Below are 23,096 nucleotides of genomic sequence, written 5' to 3'. Positions count from 1 at the left end.
AGCCGGGAATGGAGATGTTAGCAAGCGGTGGGAAATGAAGGATCTGATTGGCATCAGTGAAGGTGCCAGTCCCTGAAAAACCAGTCTACAAAGAGTCAAAGCCGATTTTGGTGAAGGTGCTGCTTGGTTGGGTCAAAGGGATGCTCCAGAATTCCCTATTTCAGAGCAGCAGCACAATGAAGATCATGGCAGCATCTGCTGTGCCTTTCCCAGGGCATGGGACCTGGCAGAGCTGTGTCTCACATGGCTCGCCAGCAGGTTTTGTCCTTTTCTCTCAGTTTCTTGACACTGCTGCCTTGTCTTGACTTTCTTCCCACTCACCTGAGCAAGAGTGTGGGCAAGTCTATGTTCTTTTTTCCAGGAGTAGTAGTACTCCACACACTGTGCCACAGTCTTACTTGGAATCTGTTGTGAAGAGAAAAAGAAGGAATGTGAAATGGCCATCCTGTAGTGTGGGTGGGAGAAGAAGTAGAGGATGGGGTAAACGAGGAAGTAAAAGCATGGAGTAAGTGGAGTAGGGCATAGAATGAAATAAATAGGGAGTAAAAGAGGCATTCTGCCACGTGGAAAGCCGTGGATTATGCTGCGTAATGCATAACACACATGATGCACAGATCAACAACAAATCCACCCAGCACAGTTTTTCTTTCCCTTCCAGTCCTCCCGGCACAATATGTTGAGGAAGCAGCAGCACAAGCATGCGACAAATGTGACAGAATAAACCTGTGTCTTCCAAAAGAGCTTGGAGGAAAGGGTTGGAGAGGCACAATCACTGCTTTCACACAGGATTTTCATCCGCAGGAAAAGGGATGCCCCATATCTTTATTATTCCAATATTTTTCATCTAGGAGAAGAGCGAGACTGAATTGCAGTATTTGGAACCAGAAATAAGCAACATTTCCCTCTTATGATCTGCCAGTGTTAAGAACATCCTATGGCTTTACCTGCTTCTGGATGAGATTAAAATCCTTGCCATAGGTTAGAAGAGCCTTTAGGAAGGACTCCTTCTCCTCAGGAGTCCATCTGTCAGAGCCTGGCAAATAAAAGCAGCAGGTAAATTGATGCTTCTTGCCACTTGAGGTAGATCCCACTGGCCACCAAGAGGCAATCGGCACTATCCATCATTCACCTGTGCACGTCTGCTCCCTCAGAAAGTAAGGAAGGCAAGAGCAGGCATTGCCCAGGGAAAAAAGCACGGGAAAGAAGTCAGGCTGAAGGACTGGATGCTGCTGCTTTCCCCGCCCCCAGAGAAGACGAGACCTTGTGCAGGTGTTGCCGTTGAAGCGTAAACGCCTGACATGGCAGCTGAGGGGACGGCAGCAGCTGTGAGTGAAGGAACAAGCTCTGCTTTGCTTACCTGCGTAATGGTAATCAGCCAAGGGGTGGCCTTGAGGTGTCGCAGGTCCCCCTGAGAGCAACATCTCCAGAGCCTCCTGCAAGATCAAAGGGACACAGGCTTCAGCTGCCCCACCACATGCAAAAGAGCCAAGAAACATAAACTCTGCCTTTCATCTACTTTGCCTCTTCAGGCATTCCTTCCACTGGATCTCTTATGGGTCAAACCTTGTGATTTGCTGCCAATCCCTCCTTTTTGCTACCCAGTCCTTTAGTCGTGCTCCCCAAGAGTGGCATGTGGCTCACCAACTCCACCATTTTGCTCCTCCTGCACCCAGAATTGTCTCAGCTTGCTGAGGCTTCTGGGAGTTTTCCCTCAATCCACCCCAAAATGTCTTGGAGAACCAAGATCTCCCGGAGGTTTGCAAGGCAGCAGGCTTTGGTACCCTGGGCCAGTGCCTCCAGGAGAGATGTTGTCCCTGCCGGAGCCATTTGGGCTGAGCCCTGACACAGGTGGAGGAGACACAGCAGGCAGCTGCGCTTCTTCTTAACTCTGCTCTTCAAGGAGCAGCCAGGAAAGGCTGTCCCAGTGGCCAGGCCTTAGTCATTCTTCCCTGTCCCCTCTTCCCTGTGCCCAAAGAGCCGCTCCTTACCGGAACGCTGCCGCGTGCCTGGTGCAGGCAGTGCAGGGCGAGCTCCAGGTTAGCTGCTGCCCTGGGAAAGCCACGGGAGCTGGCCATGTCCAACAGTTCTCTTACTGCAAGCACAACAAAATCCCACCGCAAGTCAGGCTGGAGCCAAGGAAGGGGAAAGGATGAGATACAAGGGAGAAGGAAAGCGCAGGAGCAGAAGACAGCAGGTTGGAGAGCATGAAAAGGAGAGCAAAGAAAGGGGCAGCTGAAGCAAGGGCCCATTTAGTGCTGGCTCTCCCTTCAAACCATATTCTCTAAAATGATGCATTTGCCAATCTCCCTTCTTCCAGTGGCAAATGGTGCCAACCAAGTCTGAGAACAGGAAAGTTGTTCATTTTTCTGCTCTGCTGCACAAACAGAGCATTCTCCTTGCCTCTAACATGGCCACGTGGGACGATAGTTGAGACAAGGAGAAAAGCATAGCATGCACAAAGCTGCCTTTTGAGCAAAAGAGGAGAGTTTTACACATGCAGATATCTCAGGGGTGGAAGAAAAGCTGGGCAGCCACCTCTGTCAGGTTTGTCCATGTCAGAGTCATCATCCCCCCAGGGCTTCCAGACCAGGGATGCAGGCTCTTCATTGTCACTGGGCGGTCTGCTCTGCAGCTCGGGGAGCTCGGCCTGAAAGTCACTGCCAACGTTGATTTTTCTGAAAGCAAGAAGGAAGCAAAGGTAAGAAAGGCAAGTGGTGTGTCAAGAGACACATCCCGTGGAGCCACGGGCTTGAACCCATCCCAGCTGACTCTGAAAGAGCAGTTCTGCTGGTGGCCAGTCCTCAAATTTGCCATCCTGTAATCCCTAAAACTCACGGCTTAATGGGGGCTCTTGCTTTCCTTTTCATGGTGCCTCTCCTTTCCACCTGAAAGAGATGAAAAGAATGCTGCAGATAAAAATCATTCTGCCGCCATGTGTCAGGAGCCTTCCTTCTCATCCTCAGCATCGCAAACCACCAATTCCTCTGTTCCAACAACCCTCAGTTTGCTGTAATTGCTACATTTCACTTGCAACTTCTGAGGCAGGACCCCCAGATGGTTGCAGTATCCTCAAGAGGGGAAGCAGGAAGGCATGCACTGCTGCCTTCAGTCTTGGGGCCAGCGAGAAGACCCAAAGGAACGGCATGGAAGTTGTGCCAGGGGAGCCTTAGGTGGAATATGAGCAAGGGGTTCTTCAGCCACAGGGTGCTTGGGCACTGGAACAGGCTCCTCAGGGAAGGGGTGACAGCAGCAAGGCTGCCAGAGCTCAAGAATTGTTTGGACATTGCTCTTGGGCACAGGGTGTGATTCTTGAGACTGTCCTGTGCAGGAATTTTGTGGATCTATTTCAACCATGCAAATTTGGTGATACTGTGATTGTGTTGTTGAGAAGAACCACACAAGGTGGTATTGCACGGCTGCCTCTGACCGAGACGCAGAACCAGCCCTACAAGCACTGAAAAACATCAAGAAATGTGTACCAATATCTCTAGAGAAAAGAGATCCCATGGAGGTGGCAGAGAAAAAAATCTCTAAAGATATCAAAGGATTATGTATCTGTAAGTGAGGAAAGTATGTAAGTACATAATAATGGCTGTAACTAGACTGGTTTTTGTAGGTGAAAGCCAGTATTGGAGGACAAGCTTTTGCAACTGCTTGCATGTCCTGAACAGCAGGGATCATGGAGGAGAAGTTCCATCTTTGTGGTTTTAAAGCTTTGGTGGAAGTGTGAGCAGAGCCAGAGCACAAGAGGATTTGTTGCCACCAAAGCCCTGAACTCCTCAGTAAGGAGCAGATGGTTTTGGTGTCACGGCAACATAGTTTTAGGACTTCAGTGGGTACCAAGCACTTTGAATGGGATCATCAGTGGATAAGAATCTGCAATTGCCCCATGACACCTCTCTGCGTCACCTAGGGAATGGTCTGCATTTCAACTGGAGGCATCAGTATTCCTAGAGAAGTTGGAGCCCACTGTCATGTGTATCCTGCTCTGGGGAAAGTGAGCACAGACCATGGGTGTCATGGCTGGTGGGACAGGCAGCTGGAGCCTCCTGTCTTTCTGTTGGTGGTTTGGGGGCAAACGGGGATTTCCTTACCTTGGGGAGTGGCAGAGTGCTGCGGGGATGCCTGGCGGCTGACGAGGAGATGAGGGTGTGGATGCAGAGGCAGGAGCTGGCGCTGAGGCCAGAAGGTGTGTGCTCAGGGGCACTGAGGAGCAGATGCTGCAGCTGCTGCTGCACCGCTGCTCCACCAGCGTTCCACCAACGGCCGCAGCAGGAGGAGACAACGCCGGTTGCTACGGGCACAGCCAACATTCCATGCAGAACCCCAGGGCGCCCAGGGGACGCAAACAGCAAGGGGCCACCTTTGCCTATTTTACTGCTTCTGGTGCAAGTTTGCTCTGAGCATCGTCCTCCTGTTGGGCATTTGTGCTCAGTCCTCTGGATGGGGCAAAGCAGTGCAGGGGCAGCTCTGGGTCTCCTCCTCTGTGCTTCTCTCTAAGGTGCCTCCAGCTGCAGCTGTGCAGGAGCCTGGCTCTGTCAAAGACCCAGAGCACATTGCCTGCACTGGATGAAGCACGGAGATAAACTTCACAACCTATAAAGTTGTGGAGTAGGTACATATTTTATTCAGCGCTGGACGCAGGGGGAGAGCATCTTCCCAAATCCTGCGTACCTTACATGATTTCTAATCTTCTGTTTATCAGGGAAGTTCATGCATATTCTAAATCGCCTATACATATTGATTATCTGCCCCGCCTGTTCCCCGCTCCATATGGAAATCAGCTGCATATTCATTGTGGCTGCGTAGTTTATTGGGTCGGTGGTCTCTAGATGAGTCGGTGGGCTGGAAATGATGAAGAACAGCAGTCTTCCTCGCTGTTGAACTTCTCACCTTGTCTTTCTACGCGTGCGCTGTAGTCTCTCGGTTGTGATATTTTGCAGACTCTGCACTTTTACGAAGAGGGACCCCCTTCATTTTGCAAGCCCAGCAAAATCTATAAATCAGGGGTCTCTTGTGCATTCCTTTCCTTATAGGTACACAGTAATTGATATCATATGTTCTACTCTTCATTCTATTTAACCCTTCAATCCCCTGTTTCACTAAGAACCTGAAGAATTTCTCCTAAATCTATTAGAATTCTCATTCTGTAATTGCTAAATTTATGTATAACTTGTGCACATGGCCTATCTGTTCTATGGGAATAATACATAAAATATTCCTACTGTAATTTTATTCTGTCTACAACTAAGTTTTTAATATCTCAGTGCAGCCAGTATTTCATAGGAGATTCCACAGCTTTTACTTTTTATGGTATTTAAAACATATTTCTACGCACTTCACACTAAGATTTAAACTTCTATTTCACATCTATACTACTTAATATTTCTAATTCCTTAAACTAAAACTTAGACCTCTACTTAATGTGTGTGTGGTTTCCTGTATTTTAATTTCTCAAAATATTTTAAATTTAATTCTTGCATACTGTTCTCTTTTGGAGGGAGTCAGAGAGGCTTCTCTGTTCCACTCTCCAACAACCAGGAATGGGGACAGGGACTGAGAGTGGGGACTGGGAAAGGGACATCAGAACTGGAATGGAAACAGGAAAAGGAAATTGAAATATGGGAACACAACAGGGAATATGGAAATAGAAACTGGGGAGAAAATATGGGATGGGGATTTAGAATATGGGACAGGGAACAGACATGGGGATAGGACAACAGGATTGGGAATGGGAATATGGGAAGGGGACTGGAAATATAGAAATGGAAATATGGGAATGGGACTGGGATCAGGAAAACAAGAAGGGTAACAGGACTGGGAATATGGGACTGGGAATATGTGAACAGTAACCAGGCAGAGAATACAGGACAGGGAATGATACTGGGAATGGGATCTGAACTAGGACAGGGGCAGGAGTGGTGTGAGACGGGAATGGGCTGAGGGCAAGGGCAGTGACAGTGGGGAGAGGAGGATCCTGGACAGGGGACAGCGGGAGCTGGGTCAGGGGGAAACGGGGAGGGTGTCAGGGCAGGGGGTCCTTGATCAGCTGCCCCAGAACCTCCGTCAGCATCTCCCAGTGCAGCCAGAGCCGCTGGGCCTGGGGTGCCCAAAGCCCTGAGCAACCCCCAAGGAAACCTGAAGTCCCTGGAACACAGGGTCCCCCACATCCTCTGGAAGATCCCCCTGTGTCTGCAGGCATGTCTTAGTTCAATGTCTTCATTTTTACCCCGGTACTGGGTGTCTGGGAAAGACAATGAGAAATGCAAAGAAAATCCAGGTCACAGAGAGCCAGCACGAAGCTTTTCCTGCACTCAGGGCACTCACAGGGCTTCTCTCAGTGGAGACTCCATTGGTGTCTGGTCAAGTGAGATCTCCTGGAGAAGCTCTTCCCACACTCAAGACAGTCATAGGGTCTCTACCCAGTGTGGATGAGTCGGTGCCTGATGAGGTTGGAGTTTTTCTGGAAGCTCTTGCCACAGTTGGGGCAGCAGAAGGGCCTCTCATCCCAGTGAGTGCGATAGTGCTTCAGAAGGCTGGAGCTGCTCTCAAACCTCTTCCTGCATTTATCACACTCGTAGGGCCTCTCCCCAGTCTCGATTCTCCGGTGTCTGATCATCTCTGATCTCCACCTGAAGCCCTTCCCACATTCCGAGCACTTGTGGGGCTTCTCCCCATGGTGAAGCTGCTCACGCAGCCCCAGCTCCGAGCTCCGGCCGCCTCCCCGGCCCGGGCTGGCTCTTTCCTGCTGGGATCCCCGGGCTGTGCGTTTGCAGCCCCTCCTGCTGCGGGATCTGCGGGGCTTTTCCTCCCCGTTGCATTCCTGCGCCGTGGAGCCGCTGCAAACGGCCTCTTGCCCGAGGCTGTGCCGCGGGGATTTGTCCTCCCTGCTGTCCGTGCTCAGCTCCTTGTCTGGGGGAGGAAGGACAAGGACAGGATGGGATTTGCCTCCGTGCCAGAGGCAAGGGCAAGGAGATCCCCCCAGGGCTGTGCTGCAGCCGGGGCCGTGCTGGGCTGGGAGATGGAGCAGGACACAGGGGGAAAGGGGCACTGACTTCCTCCTCACCTGCCTGCGACTCCCGGGACATCGACCTCGTCCACATGGCCTCCTCCTCCTCAATGCAGCCGAGGTTTGGAAATCCTGGTTTAGGGGGAAAACAAGGGCTGAGCGCGTTGGGTTTGATGGTGGCGCTGCCCAAGGGCAGCTGGAGCAGTCAGCGCCCCTTTCAGCCTCGGGGGCCCGGAGCCCGCTCAGCACCAACCTCCCGCACCCCTCCAGGCTGCCGGGGGTCCCCCGGCTCCGGGATCGCCCCTCTGCGCTCTCCCCGCTCCGGGGCTCGGCTTTGGGCTCCTGCAAGATCCAAACATCCCCTGAACCTCAAAGTAAAACCCTCCCGGAGCCCCCCATGATGGATTTGGGGCGAGCTCCCCCTCCCCGCTCACCTGCGGGTTCTTGGGGGGGCGATTCTGCCGCTCCCGGGGGACGCTGCGGTCTGTGCGGGCGTGCGGCAGAAGCGCGTGGTTCCAAAATCGCTCCTCCTCTTCCTGCCGCTCCTCCTGTGTCCCTCCTCTTCCTCCCGCTGCTTCTCTTCCGTCTCTTCCCGCTCCTCCTCTTCCTCCCGCTCCTCCTCCTCTCCCAGCGCAGCCAGAGCCGCTGGAACTGGGGTGCCCAACGCCCTGAGCAACCCCCAGGTCCCTCCCAGGACCCCTCAAATCCCTGGAACCGAGCGTCCCCCGCATCCCCTGGAAGATCCCCCCGTGTCCCCAAGCAGGTCGTTATTTAACATCTCTATTTTTACCCTGGTTTGGGTGTTTGGGAAGGACAAAGAGAAATGCAGAGAAAATCCAGGCCACGGGGAGGGTGTGCAGCCCCCAGCCAGGTGTCTTCCCAACACGGATCAGCAGCACCAGGGCTCAGGGGGGCTCTGCCCACCGGGGGTCCCTGGGGATCATCCAGCGCGGATCCTGCCATGGGGATGGAGCTGCAGCAGGGCACTGTCTTGGTTTGACAGACAGGTGTCTGCTGAGGAGCTCTGGAGCTTCTCTTGAAACGGAAAATGTAAACTCCCTCCCTCTAAATTAATATGACTTGGAAATTAAGGAGCTCCCTGGCAAAGATATGGGATTTAGAATAGCAGTTTTTCACTGGGAAAATGAAAATAAAAGTATAGTAATATAACGACCAAAACACTGGCAAGGTCAGAATGCAGCCTGTAACCCTGTTGCTCAGGGTGTTGGTTACAGTCTGAATAATGGTACCTGTAGTTTTCTTGGAGTGACAGATGTGGTTTTGTTGGAGCAATGATTTTGGAGAAGGGTGTAGTTACTTTTTTAACATCTAGTGGTGATGAAGATAGGCCTGGTCTTCTTCTGGGAATTTAGTGGGAAAGGTTGCTCTGATGTTTCAAATTTCAGATTTTATTTAGGTAGGAAATACTTGGCTTTTCTCCTTGGCTGGGGCATCTCCCATAAGGTATAACTCCTTGTGGGGAGGAGTTGTGAGGGATGGGTCATGGAAGAGATAAGGAGCCCTGCTCCACCTGGTTTCAGCAGATGCTGATAGAATGTATACTTCTGCTTGCATCTTGCATTGCAACTTAAGACATGATCTACTCCTTATTCTATTACCATCTGCATCCTACCTTAATTAATACCTTCTTTCAACTCTGCTATATATTTTTATCCACAGTGAAACTTTACACACAGTTCTCACTTAAGATTAGGTTTTTCTGTGGTACTCAATGGGTTTCTTTATCTTTCTGCATTACCTACTAAGTGTAACTAGGTTTTTGAGCAAAAACAATTGTACGGATTGGTTTGCCTTTGCTTGAGGTGGGCCTAATCTAAACAGTCTTAAAATACCTTTTATGTGTACTACAGGGACTTTATCCCCATGCACTGTGTGCAAGGCTTCAGACTGGGCAGGACTTGCTTGAGTGATGGACTCTCAGGTGTTGACTATTTAGGTGGCTTTTGTTAAGTTCATTTCTCAATTTTTGGATGTTTCCCTGCCAAGTGCCTTTAGGGTAATTTTAAGTAGTCTGTTGTACAGTTCAACTTTCCTGGCAGCTGGTGTGTGATAAGGGATATGATCTATTTATTCAATATCCTGGTTTTTGGCTGAGGTGTTTCTAAGGCTGTTCTTGAAATGGGTCCTGTTGTCTGACGATTCTCTCAGGGGTGCTGTGTCTTTATAGGACTTGCTTTTTTGGGCTTCAGACGGTGTTTTGAGTAGTAGTGTGAGGTACAGGGTGGGTTTCTAATGATCTAGTGGTGGCTTCTACAATTGTGATCACGTAGCACTTGCCTTGGGGGGTTTGAGGCAGTGTGATGTAGTTCATTTGCTGGGCTTCTTTATACTTATATTTGGAATACTGCCCCCCATATTAGAGAGGCTTTATGGGCTTGGCTTGCTTGATTTTAGCACATGTCTTACAGTTATGGATAACTTGAGAAATGCAATTTATAGTTAAATCTGCTTTTCAGTTTTGTGCCTACTTATAGGTGGCATTTTTGCCTTGATGGCTTGAGGCAGTATGGGCCTATTGAGCTAGGAACAACTCTCCCTATGTTGCTAATTTAAATTTATTTGTGCCATCTCTATTTTTGCAGCTTGATCTACTTGCTCCTTGTTTCAGTGTTCTTTATTAGCCTGACTTTTGGGGACGTGGCCATCTACATGATGGACTTTTACAGATAGTTTGTCTGAGTGGCAATGTTTTTGCACTCATCAGCAGCCTCAATTGGTTTTCCTTTATGTTGCTAGCTGGCCTTTTTTTACCTTTCTAGCTAACTCCACAGAGCATTGGTTACTATTTATGATTCAGTATAAAGGTAGAGCTTTGGCCAGTTCTCTCTTTCAGCAGTGTCCAGGGCCAGCTGAATGGCTTTGAGTTCAGCAAGTGCACTTGATTCACCTTCTCCTTCAGTAGCTTGTGTGACTCGTCGTGTGGGGCTCCCTGCGGCCACTTTCCACTTCTGGTTCATCTCAACCATGAGACAGAAACTGTCAGTGACAAGAGCACAGCGTGTTTCTTGTGCTGGTAGTTGGTTGTATGGAGGAGCTTTTTAGCCTGGGTTACTGGTTTCTGCTCCTTTTTGTTAGTGAGACTAAAGTTTTTATCTTTTGTTTGGTTTGAACTGTTTTTAAAATTTCAGGGTGATTTGTGTTTCTAATCCGACCGTGCTGTGTGATGAGAGCAATCCATGGGCTCCATGTGGTGTGGGTGGCGTGGTGGGTAGAGGAGCCTTTTCTTTAAACATCCACCCCAGCACCAGGAGTCAGGGTGCCAGGAGGAGTTGTGCTTTTGTGATAATTTCTTTTGAGGTGGCTTGAACTTTCTTATTGTAGGCGGATAAGATTTTGTTGGGATTTTGAGGTTTTTTTGTGAGTGTAGTTTGCTTCAGACTTTCTGTAACTTTGACTCTAGAATTCTAGTGCTCAGCCTCGAGTCTCCCCAGGCACCTTCTGCTAAAGGCTCCAGGACAAGCCATTGTTCTTGGCTGCAGAGTAAAGCAGATTCCTCACCTCTGGTCCTGTCCTGACTGGGCCAAGGGCACTGCTTGAGAGATTTTCTGCTTGGTCTGGGTGAAGGTTTGTTGCTGTTCAGGGCCACAGCTGGAATTGTTCTTCTTAGGGTGACCAGGTAGAGAGGGCTCACAATGTGGCTGCACTCAGGAATGCATTCTCTAAAAACCTATGGCCCCTAGGAAAGCTTGTGTTTCCTTCTTGCTGGTTGGTGGAGACACTGTGATGATCTCATTGATCATTTCAGTGGGGATCTGGCTCTGTCCATCTTGCCACTCTACTCCAGGAACTGGATCTCTCAGGCAGGTCCCTTGACTTTGCTCTTCTCCATGGCGAAACCTCCTCCAGCAGAATCTGGATGATCCTCTCTCCTTTCTCAAATACTTTTATTGCCGTGTTCCTCCACACAATGATGTTATTGATGTATTGCAGATGTTTTGGAGCTTTACCCTTTTCCAGTGCAGCCTGGATCAGCCCGTGGCAGATGGTGGGGCTGTGTTTCCACCCCTGGGGCAGTCGGTTCCAGGTGTGCTGCACGTCCCTCCAGGTGAAAGCAAACTGAGGCCTGCACTCTGCTGCCAAAGGAATGGAGAAAAATGCATTGGCAATGTCAATGGAGCCACTTTGCTGCCTTGGGCTCCAGCTCCTCCTGGAGATCCAGCGTGTCCGGCACGGCAGCGCTCAGCACTGGAGAATCAACGACTGGGAGAGAGAGGGGGTCTACTGACTGCTGATCAGAATCCAAATTCACTCTCAGCTACATGTGCTTATATACCATTTTAGGAAAGCTTTTACCACATTGGTTGGGTTAAACATCACACAAACAAGCTTACACATTTGCAACATTTCTACTTGATTCATTCTTCTTTCCTGTCACCAGTCTTGATCCAATCTTCATGGAGTCTTCAAAGCTCTGTTTGCTCTTGCCAAGGCATCTTGGTTATCAAGCTGCTTATGCTAATTAAATCCACAGCACTCTGTCTTAGCTCCCACAGTGGAGTCACTTCATTCAAGGCACAATAGCCTGCAGTCAATTTGTATTGTCTGTCAGACCTGCCCACAGGCAAAGTGAGGCTGTTGAATGGAGAGTGGCTTTTACTCAGCACCCTTTGACTTTCTAGCCAAAATTTTATGGGTGGGTATTATGGCATCTTGATTCATCTGATGCTGCTGGCTGTGTGCTGTTGAGATGTGTTAGGATCTACCCAACCCGAGCAGGAGTCATGACAGGTTCTTTTATGGATCTCAGAGCGCAAAAGACACAGCAGGGGACAAAAACGGTTTTGGAGAAATGCACTTTATTTAGTGCCAATCAAAGTGCGATAGTGGGACAGCGAGAGAGAGAGAGAGAGAGAGAGAGAGAGAAAGGGGGGTAGGGATTATAGCTACCAAGACGGGCAGACGAATCCTCATGGAGCAGCCAGTAGATGTCTGTTGCCGTCTGGGGAGATCTCGGGGGTCTCCTCTGCAGGCAGCCCCTGGATGTATTTGCCTGCCTGAATCCATCCCTTGCCCGGGCCCCAGGTGGGGCCGCTCTGGGGAATCTCTCACAGCATTCCTGGGATGATGCTGTTCCTTCCCTGGTGCCCCAGGGTCCTGCAAGCCCCTTTTGGAGCCACCCAGACACCTCCTGGAGCCTTTAGGGACCCCCCCAGCAGAGCGCAGACAGGGATTGACTTGACTCTTCCTTGGAAGATGGAGGCAGGAGAATACTGCCCACCATCTTCTTTCCAGCTGCCCTCCATTTGCACTCCTGCAAATGCTGCTGCTGCACTCAGGCTCTCCATTGCAGGCAGTCTGGAGCTCCTGCTCAAACCCATCCCTCTGTGTCCCCTCTTGGATGGAATATCAAGCAAACAACACAGGATGTGCAGAGAACATGAACTTTATTAACTTTACTACTCTAAAAATCTACACTACGGGGGACTATGGGGTAACAACCTATGCCTAACTTGAACATGTAGAACCAGAACACTAAGGGGAAGGTCAGCTTCTTGTGGAAAAGGTGGTGGGGGTTGCTACAGCTAAGGATGGGGTGTCTCTAAGGCCTAAGATGGGGAATGTCGCCGTGCCCGGGCTGGCACGGGTCACACATTCCCTGCAGTGCTCTGCACGCGGTGCTGGAGCTGGAGGTCAGCGCTGGGGCAAGATTTAGGATCTCCTCCTGCTCCTCCTCCGGCTGGCCCCCTGTGCTGCTCTGCTGTTCTGGGCCCTCTGCTGGGAGCAGCGTTCCAGGCACTGCTGCAGCAGGGTGCGGTTGTTCCTCAGCAGCTGGATCAGCTCTGTGGGACAGCCTTGTCCTGGGCAGCAGCTGCGGGGCCTCTGGTGCTTCTTCTGCAAGGCAAAGCACAGGGATCCCGATGGAAGGGGCAGAGGGGCAGAGCAGGGCCCCTCTCTGGGCTGCCTTTGGCCTCTGAGCAAGAGAGCCAGGCCTGGCCAGGCTGCAGCAAGCAGAGCTCTGGCTGCCTCTGCCTGGGGCTGTCCCTGAGCTCAGCCCTGGCCTGATTCCCAGCCAGAGGCTCAGCTCCACTCTGCCATGGGGCCTTGGCCAAAGGGCTGCCCAAGAGGTCCAAGCCCATCCTTCCTGCCTGACCCCCCATCCCTCACCCTTCTCCAGCCTCTCCAGCGCCCTCGGTAGCGGCGCCATCCCGGACAGTGCCTGTGGCCAGCAGCTGCACCAGCAGGCACGTCCAGGACTGCCACGATATATCCATGCACGGGGTGGTTGGCTCAGGGTCCCTGTTCTGCTGCTCCGGCTCCTGCACATACAGGACCGTGCCCGACCCAGGATGGCTGGATGGGTCGGGACGATGGCCCAGGAGCAGCAGCAGATACAAGTTCAGCAGCCATGGGACAGGGTCGGCCATGGTGCTCAGTTGAAGCTGCCACCAGCACACACGCTCTGGACGTCTGTCCTTGCCGAGGTGTGCCCAGGCTGTGGGGCACAGCGGTGGCTGGGGACAGTTGCCAGGCACCATGCTGCCCCAGAGGCTGTGATGTCACAGAATCCAAGCACTGGCTTGGAAGAGTTCTGGGAGATCAACTCCAGCCTGTGATCCATGGTTACCACGGCAAGCAGATCTGAGCCTGGAGTGCTATGGCCAGGCTTACCTTGAACACCTACTGCAACGGTGACTGCACCAGTGCCCCCTGGGGCACACCATTCCCATATCTCATGCCCCTTTCTGGGCAGCAGTTCTTCCTAATGTCCAGTGTACACCTCTCTTGGCACAGCTTCAAACCCTTTCTTGTCCTTGCCCATCTCTGAGACGGCTGGCACTGCCTTGGTCACTCTCCTGTATGTGGAGAAGAGGCTGTGCCAACGAGTGCCACTCCTTGTTTGCTTGTGGCTGCTGTGGAAAGGAACATTCATGTATATTGCCATTTCTTAGAGGTTTTACCCCAGATTTTCAGTCACAGCTGTTCTAGTGAAAACAAGTCTGTTTCCATGAGTATTTGAAGGGTAATAGAACACAATGGAATTGTGTTCCATTGAATTAGGGAAATTCTGCTGATTTTGTTTTACTGAGGTTTTGAGATGAGTTGCAAATCCCAAAAAGTTTCTCTTTGGGGAAATAGTAATTCCACAGTTTAGATTGTGGGGATATTGATACTGGGGAAACATGTGCCACATTCAGTTTAACCATTTGCCCATGTGTTGCCCGACAGAGAGACACGAAACAACTAGGTTGTTTAGTGCGGTGCTTTATTGAGGGCCCTGGGGTCTGAGGACTAGCGTCCAAAGTCAGAGCCCGCCAGATTACAATTTCTCAGAGCTTAAATACACTTCTTGGAGAATTTCTTTATCCTTTGATTTTCTTACTTCACTACCTATACGTGATTTTCTCAAGGTTCTTCTAATCTGTCTACATTCCTCTAAGTAATAAATTGTTACACTCGGCTAGACAAGTCACATACATCATGTAGATAAACAATGCACTATTCAAGAGAGTAACATTTCTACTGTTTCAGCAAGTTCTACTTCGGTACACACATAAATTTACTTAACTGAATACCCCTCACTCTTGCCAACTCAGGGCCTAAGCTACTTGATCAGTCCTTAGCATAACTACTACTAATTTTATATTTCTATTTTACTGAAACATACTGCAACAACTCCCCCTTTTTGAGCATCACTCAATCTCCTTTGCAGGGATGCTCAAATATTCACTCGATCTTCATCTGGAGATCGGACAAATTGCACCGTGTCCTTATATGACGGAGGTGGTGTCACTGGAGCATGGGTGACGGCGCTGAGCAGTCTTCTAGTATGCAATCGCTCCTTGGTGATTACACCTGTAATGCACTTAAACACTCCAGCGACAATAAGTACCACAATTACAATCATAATTACATATTGTATCACTGATGAGATCCATCCAGAAAGTTGGAGCCCTAATGACTGAAACAGAGCACCAACCCAATTGTGCTCTGCCTCTTTTTCCAAATCTTTAATTTTTCCTTCTACACTTTCCAATTGAGAAATATCTTTCTCTACGTCAACTGTCACATTTGGGATATGGATACAACAATGGTCTATTTTATTGCTTAAATATCCACACACCCCATGTTCCTTTAACAACAACAAATCTAAAGCCATCCTATTCTGTATAGTCATACGAGTTGTAGCTTGCAGCTGGAGATTTAAATCCCTAAAACCCTTCTTGGTGGCGGCTGCTAATCTTTCTGTTTGTCCCATCAATCGATAGATCATTTCTCTATTCCTGTAAGAGGCAATTTGAGCAAACAAGGATTCTAACGCCCAACCAAACTTTACTCCACTGTCAGGTTCATGCCATTGATCTTCCTCATTTTCTGCTTCCCTCTTGTGCCTTGTCATTTGTAGTTTTAATTTAGATTGTTTCCAGAAGGGACATAATGTTGGGATTCCTAACGTGATTTGGGTAACTGGCCCATCTACTGGCATATGAGTTGTCCACAAACCATGTCCTAATACCCATACTAAATTCCCTGGACTCCTTACCGTGGTAGTCTTGCAATTTATGTCCTTCTGGCTGGCAGTTCCTGTCATAGAATGGTTATATCCTCTACACTCACATCCTAATTTTAACAGCATCCTTACAGGCATCAGTCCAATTTCTAATTCCGGAGTGTCACAAGTGTATATTTTTGTACAATTCCAATTTTCCTTTTGCTGTCTGAGTTGTCTCTGCGTAGAATGTAGCATAGTTAAACCTTTGTGTGTCTGATTAACTTTCCCTGTCCACTGGATGCACCATTTAACTGTATCAATGTAACTATAGGTTTCTAACAAGCTTGGTCCCCAAATTGTTCCCCATTCTTCCAAGGTAGTAACCCGTGTGTGATCCTCGCACACTATTTCATTCTGAAGTATTACTTTTAAAGAGCTGACATTTCATATAACATCGTATTCACACCATCCCACATCCTTAAATCTTCCAATTTTTGTAAATACTGGATTCGGGAGTTTATCGCATTCCTTCCTATTTCCGGGAGTAGACCATTTCTGTCGCTTAACATTAATATGGTACTCTACCATTTCCTTCCTTTTCAACTCGTTCTTACAAATTTGAGTAGTATTTTTATATGCCCTTGGCATATCTGTGATGGGGATTATTCCCCATGGAATGGGCTCCCCTGCTGCTTGTGGCAGCGGCAAACATGCTGTAATCCTGGACACATTTTGAACCATCCCAAAATCTCTAATCAATCCTACAATTAGATTTTCCTGTTCATTACCTCGTTTGAACTCCGGGAGTTCAATTTCTGTATTATTGGGTGCCTCTCTGATTTTCCGTGACCGAATCCGTCCCTGTGTTATTATCACCATGGTCCTTGAGTGAGCCCACCAAGCCTCTTTCGCTACCCAGCACCAATAAGTTCCTTCATCACTTTCTTGTACGTCTTGTATGACTAAAGTAAGGGAATGTCCTAGCTTTCTCCTTTCAGCGTGATGTTTGCTACTTTGGGGAAGGTTACCCTTCCTGAACCACCATCCGAATTCTGTGAATTCAATTCCAGCCCTCACCTTACATTCCAAAATTACCGGAACTCCTCGTTCTGCTCGGTATATTCCATGTGTTGGTCTCACTCCCAGTCCTAAATGGGTTGTCCCTACTACTTCCCTTTTTCCATAGTTTGCATACCAACCACATATTATTACACAAATATAACTTCCCTCAGATGACCCCAATTTTGCTCGAGTATTATTTAACCAACTTACTCCTGCAAATTCACTTATCACCACATTTGTTTGTCCTATAGGTTTTGTCCATTGTGCAGCCTCCTTCTCCCATTTCCACCAAGTAACTGAATATTCTTGTCCACATGATCTTTTCATTGTCCATGTGCAATTGATCCTTAAAGGAGGTCCATCCCACATATCAACCTTGGCCTTGAAAGGGGAAACCACTATCTTGCTAATATTGCTCCCCCACTTTTCTACCTTAAGTCTAATTTGCTTGTAATCGAAACTGCCTTGTACCACTACTAAACATGTGAACAGATCTGTCTCATCTGTCGTTACATTTGTTATCATCAAAGTAGTATTACCAGTGTGTGTATCTCTATCCCAAACTGTGACAATATCACCTTTACAGTCTTTACCCCCCTTTTTCCAATATGCTGTAATTTCCTCAGCTCCAATTTTCTGGTCATCTCGGATCTCACAGGTCAAATTCACGTTCATCCCTTCCATCGCTCCAACTATCGGTTCTGAAACAGAGACAATTACCATTCCGTGAGTAGACAAAGATCTCAACATCACTAACAAAGCAGTAATTAACAGTTTGGTACGGCCCGTATTTTCAAACATGTCTGGGACATGATTTGAGTTTCCCATTGAGTAGGAACCTTCTTGACTCGAGTGTAATGTATCCAGTTGTCGATTCCCGCCACCTTGATTGCTGTAAAGGTTGTCAAAATTACCAGATGCGGGCCGTCCCATGTTTCCCTCAGTGGTTCCGTTGACCAGTTTTTTATGTACACATTGTCTCCAGGTTGAATGTCATGGACAGGATTCTCTAGAGGAAGCGGTCTGTTCCACTGCAAAGCCCCTCGCAGAGAACTAAGAATTCTGTGAAGAGAAATGATGTAATTGAAAACTACCTGGTCCCCTGTTATGTGTAAATCGCCTTTCAGAGTGTTTGCATGGTATGGTTTGCCATACAATATTTCGTATGGACTTACTCCCACCTTCTCTCGTGGCTTGATTCTAATTCTTAGTAGAGCTAGTGGTAACGCTTGGGGCCACTGTAATTTGGCTTCCTGACAGATTTTTCTAATTTGCCCTTTTAGGGTCTGATTCATTCTCTCTACTTGTCCACTTGATTGAGGTCTCCATGGTGTGTGTAAATTCCAGGTTATATCTAACATTCGAGCTACTTCCTGTACTATGGTGGCAATGAAATGTGGCCCCCTGTCTGATGATAGCCCTAGTGGAACCCCGAATCTCGGAATAATTTCCCTCAACAATGTCTTAACTACCTCCTTAGCTTGATTGGTTCTACATGGAAAAGCTTCTGGCCATCCAGAAAATGTGCACACATAAACCAGTATGTACTTATACCCCTGTGCTCGTGGCAATTCTGAAAAGTCTATCTGCCAATAATCTCCTGGCTCCGGCCCTACCTGCAATTTTCCTAACTGAATTTGCTTTCTCACCACGGGATTGTTTTTCAAACAAACTGGGCACATTGCATTCACCCGCTTTGCCAATGTTAGCATCCGGTTAGAGATTATGTCATTTTTCAGAAATTTCACCAATACCTCTGCACCCCAATGGCATTTATTGTGTTCCGTGGTTAAAATGACTTTCATGATATTCCCGGGTACCACTACTTGTCCTGTAAGGGTTACATACCATCCCATAGTGTTCTTCTGGGCCCGGAGCAAGTGTGCCAATTTTTCATCCTCAGGGGTGTACTGCGGCTGTTGATTTAAATAAGGTGTTATAGGATTTACCTTAACAGGTATTAAAGCCATCTGAGTCCAAACCTGTCGAGCCGCATCTCGTGCCGTGTAATCTGCCAAACGGTTACCATCGAATATCTTTCCTTCTTCCTTTCGATGTCCTCGTACATGCATTACTGCCACTTGCTCCGGTCTGTGCACAGCATCAAGCAGAGCCAAAACTTCTTCACGATGTTTTATTAGAGTCCCCTGTGAATTAAGCAGCCCTCTTTCTTTCCACAGTGCACCATGAATGTGTACCACTCCGAAAGCATATTTCGAATCAGTCCAAATATTCGCTTTCTTTCCTGTGCTTAAAATTAAGGCTCTGGTCAGTCCAATAATTTCCGCTTTTTGTGCTGATGTTCCGGGAGGCAAGGCTTTGGCCTCTATTACCTGTGAAACCGTGACCACTGCATACCCAGCATACCTAGTACCGTTTTCCATAAAGCTGGATCCATCGGTAAACAACTCCCAGTCTGCTGTTTCCAATGGTGTATCCTTCAAGTCCGGCCGGCTGGAGTATACTTGTTCAATTACTTCAACGCAATCATGTGTAAGTTCTTCTTCTTTCGCCTCACTGTGAAGAAACTCTGCCGGATTTACATGGTTAGTAGTTTCTAATTCTACATCATCCTGCTCTCTCAATATTGCCTGATACTGCAACATTCGGCTGGATGATAGCCAATGTGGTCCTTTTTGTTCTAACACTGTTAACACCATATGAGGAACATACACAGTCATTTTTCCCCTCAATGTGAGTTTTCGAGCTTCTTGTATCAGCAGCACTGTTGCTGCTACAGCCCTCAAGCAGGATGGCCACACGGCACTTACAGAATCCAACTGCTTTGAAAAATACCCCACCGGCCTTTTCCAGGACCCCAACCTCTGAGTCAATACCCCAATCGCCAGCCGCTGTCTTTCATTTACATACAGTTGAAAGGGTTTGTTCAAATCTGGCAAACCCAGAGCCGGCGCCTCCTTCAGGGCTTGCTTCAGATCCTGGAAAGCCTTTTTCCGAGAGGGGGTCCATTCCAGCTGTTGATCTTTCAAAGCTTCATACAATGGTCGAGCCATCAGTCCAAAATTCAATATCCATAGTCTACACCACCCGACCATGCCTAAAAATGATCTCAATTCTTGATGATTTCTGGGAAGTGGGATAGAGCAAATTGCTTCTACTCTATTCACGCCTAGCCGGCGTTGTCCCTGAGTTAGCTCACATCCTAAATATAGCACGCTTTCTCGTACTAACTGCGCCTTTTCCTTTGAGACTCGATATCCTGCTTGTCCTAACATGTTTAGTAAGGCAATTGTCAAAAAGGTACATTTTTCTTTTCCTTCTGTAGCCACTAGTATGTCATCCACATATTGTAATACCACGTAAGAAAAAGGAGACTCTTTTACCTGCGTAGTCTTCCACTCCTCTAATTCCTTGGCGAGTTGATTACCAAAGATTGTGGGGCTGTTCTTAAATCCTTGAGGAAGTCGGGTCCACGTGAGCTGTCTTTTCCGTCCTGTCGCAGGATCTTCCCATTCAAAGGCGAAGTACTTCATACTTTCTTCCGCCAATGGGATGCAGAAGAAGGCATCTTTCAAGTCAATCACAGTAAACCATTTAAATTTCTCTGACACGGATGTTAACAGGGTATAGGGATTGGCAACCACCGGGTGAATGTCCTTTACTATCTCATTAATTGCTCTTAAATCCTGTACTAATCTATATTTACCATTGAGTTTTCTTACTGGAAAAATTGGGGTACTATATTCAGACTCACACTCCTTTAATAACCCAAGAGTTGTATATTGAGAAATCATTGGGGCTATTCCTCGTTTGGCATCTAATTTAATAGGATACTGCCATACCCTCACAGGTTTTGCTCCCTCTTTTAATTCTACAATTGCAGGGGGTGCCGCCTTTGATTTTCCCGGTACCCCCGTTTCCCATACCCAAGGCACTACTGCTTGTTCTATCTGTACTGGAATGGGTAGAGGATCTACTTCACTAACCACGAAAATTTTCCCAATCTCTTCATTCGGAATTTCTAATTTAACCCGACCATTCTCAAATATAATTCTGGCATTCAATATAGATAACAAATCCCTTCCAAACAACGGTTCTGGGCAATTTGGCATATATAAAAATCGATGATCTAATTCCTTTTTCCTAAATTTCAAGCTCATAGGTTGCAAAAAGGGCCGTTCCTCTACCTGCCCAGTAGCTCCAACTATCTGTACAGTAGTATCACTCAATGGTCCTAACCGTTTATTCAAAACCGAATGCACAGCCCCAGTGTCTACTCTAAATATTTGATCCTCTCCTTCTACCCTAATTCTAACCTTAAGATCCTGGTCTAGTCAGCTCTGATTTTGGTTCTGATAACTTCCCATCATCATTATTTGGGCTTGAGCGGCATCTGCTGGTGTAAGAGGGTAACTAGGGAAACCATTAGTGTTCCCGTTCACTCCCCTCCCGAACCCCCCTTTGGCCGGACATTCATTTTTCCAATGCCCCATCTGCTTACAAAACGCACACTGATTCAGGTCTAACCTTCCATCCACAAAACCACCACTATTCCCATTACCTTGATAAAATCCTCTTCCTCTACCGCCAGGTCCTCCTCGACCCCGTCCTCTGTATCCTCTTCCCCTACCACGTTGCCCTCCTGCTTGTTGCATTAATGCTAAAATACTGGCTTGCTGACGTTTTGCTGTTTCCTTTTCTCTATTATTGTACACCTTCCAGGCTGTTTTTAAGAATTTTTCTAATCTCCTTGTGTCTTCCCCTTCTAGCTTCTGTAGCTTTTTCCTAATATCGTCCTGAGACTGCCCAGTAAATAACAAAGCTATCTGTAATTGCCCTGCTTCTGATTCCACATCCAGGCTAGTATATCTCCTAGCCGCATCTTTTAGTCTTTCCAAAAAGGCAGAAGGAGATTCATTTTTCTCCTGCTTAACTGAGTACAATTTAGACCAATTCAGTGTTTTTGGCATCCCACTCCTGACTCCCTCTATTACTAATTCTTGAAACTGCTGCAGCCTTCGGTATCCTTCCCCTGTGTTCGGGTCCCACCCTGGATCATCGTGGGGTACCACCTCATTCACCGACAATCCCACTATCCTCTGAGTCCGAATGTCCTCTCTAGCCTTTTCTTTAGCTGCTTTCAGTACCATCTCCTTTTCTGTAGAATCCATCAATGTGTCTAACAAAACCTGCAAATCATTCCAATCCGGATTCTGAGTCCTAATAACCATTTTCACCACCCGTGCAGTTCTCTCTGGGTCTTCCCTATAGCTTCCCGCCGATTGCTTCAAAATTACCAAATCGCTGGGGGAAAAAGGGACCTTTACTATAACACGTTCCCCTTGGGGTCCAACCGCCTCTCGGAGTGGGGCAATCAATTGTGGCTCTGTCTGATTTCTCCGACCCTGGCGGGTTCGGGAAGCCAGAGGAGTTCTTTGGGCTTCACGGGAGATACCCGGGGAGGGCGTCTGAGGACGGAGGGCTACTGAAAGCCGAGAGCATCCCGGTGTCCGTGGGGACTCCGTGATCTCATCCTCCTCGTCCTCATCACTCTCCCCCTGTTCTCCCTTACTCATAGAAGGGGCAGAGGGACCAGCTTGGTGAGAAGGACCAGCCACATATAAAGACATATCTTCTTCTTTCTTATCCATTTTCACTGCACAAGCCATACATAATCCCCTTTTCTTACATCCTTCACATTCCCCTATGCCTTCGTTTTGCAGCCCAATCATTAATATTTCACATTCCTTCAACCATTCCGGCTTCCTTCCCAAGTAATAAAACAGATCCAAATACAGCATTTCATCCCATTTCCCATTTTCTTTTAAATATTGCATGAAAGGGGCTATTTTCCCTTTATTAATTGTCCCATTTAATGGCCACTCCGGCCCCCCTTCTGACGCATACAGAGGCCACCAATGGTTACAATAATCAACTAATTTCCCTTTTGTCAACCCTTCCTCAGCAAACCCCCCGTCCTTCCATTTCTTTAGTAAGCATCCCAAAGGAGTATTTTTCGGAACCTTTCCATTAGATTGTACCAACGCCTTAAAGGTTTTAAACAGCATCATTCCCAACAATAGTGAAATGAAAGAAAAGTTAGACAGGTGAATAAGGATAGACCAAGGACAGACCAACCAACCAAACTCGCCACCCTCCGACGCCTCGGGGGAACAAGTGCCGGACCAGCGAAGCTTTCGCCGCGTCTTACAGCCGGCGCCGAGGCTTTTACCAAGACGTCTTTAGCCCAACCCGGCGAAGCCCACTACCTCGTCTTACGGGCAGGCACCCAGTACCAGAGAATAAAGCACCTTCGGGCTTACCTCCTGCAGTTGTCCGACAGGCGCGGGGTCGGGCACGAACCGATGACTCCCCGAGAATCACTCGGTGCCGGCGTGGAGTGGATCAGGACGCGAACCGCCCCAGCAGCCCTCGGAGTCCTGCCACGGTCGCCAGAAAACTGTTGCCCGACAGAGAGACACGAAACAACAGAGTTGTTAGTGCGGTGCTTTATTGAGGGCCTTGGGGTCTGAGGACTAGCGTCCAAAGTCAGAGCCCGCCAGATTACAATTTCTCAGAGCTTAAATACACTTCTTGGAGAATTTCTTTATC

At 48.1% G+C, this 23,096-nt stretch overlaps 2 long non-coding RNA genes across 2 annotated transcripts; both read right to left on the bottom strand.

Moving 5' to 3' along the window:
• Positions 1–1,343: 1,343 nt before the first annotated feature.
• On the bottom strand, positions 1,344–2,609 carry LOC306816280. The gene is made up of 3 exons (XR_013777626.1): positions 2,536–2,609; positions 1,989–2,092; positions 1,344–1,433 (listed from the first exon to the last, which is right to left on the bottom strand). It is a non-coding gene; the product is annotated as an uncharacterized lncRNA (long non-coding RNA).
• A 15-nt stretch (positions 2,610–2,624) lies between these two features.
• LOC306816279 lies at positions 2,625–4,186 on the bottom strand. Its single transcript, XR_013777625.1, has 3 exons — positions 4,095–4,186; positions 2,836–2,885; positions 2,625–2,675 (listed from the first exon to the last, which is right to left on the bottom strand). It is a non-coding gene; the product is annotated as an uncharacterized lncRNA (long non-coding RNA).
• Between the last annotated feature and the right edge of the window lie 18,910 nt (positions 4,187–23,096).

This window comes from Erithacus rubecula (assembly GCF_903797595.1).
Source record: "Erithacus rubecula genome assembly, contig: scaffold_489_arrow_ctg1, whole genome shotgun sequence".
Classification (NCBI taxonomy): domain Eukaryota; kingdom Metazoa; phylum Chordata; class Aves; order Passeriformes; family Muscicapidae; genus Erithacus; species Erithacus rubecula.
This window is presented reverse-complemented; position numbering and strand designations above follow the sequence as displayed.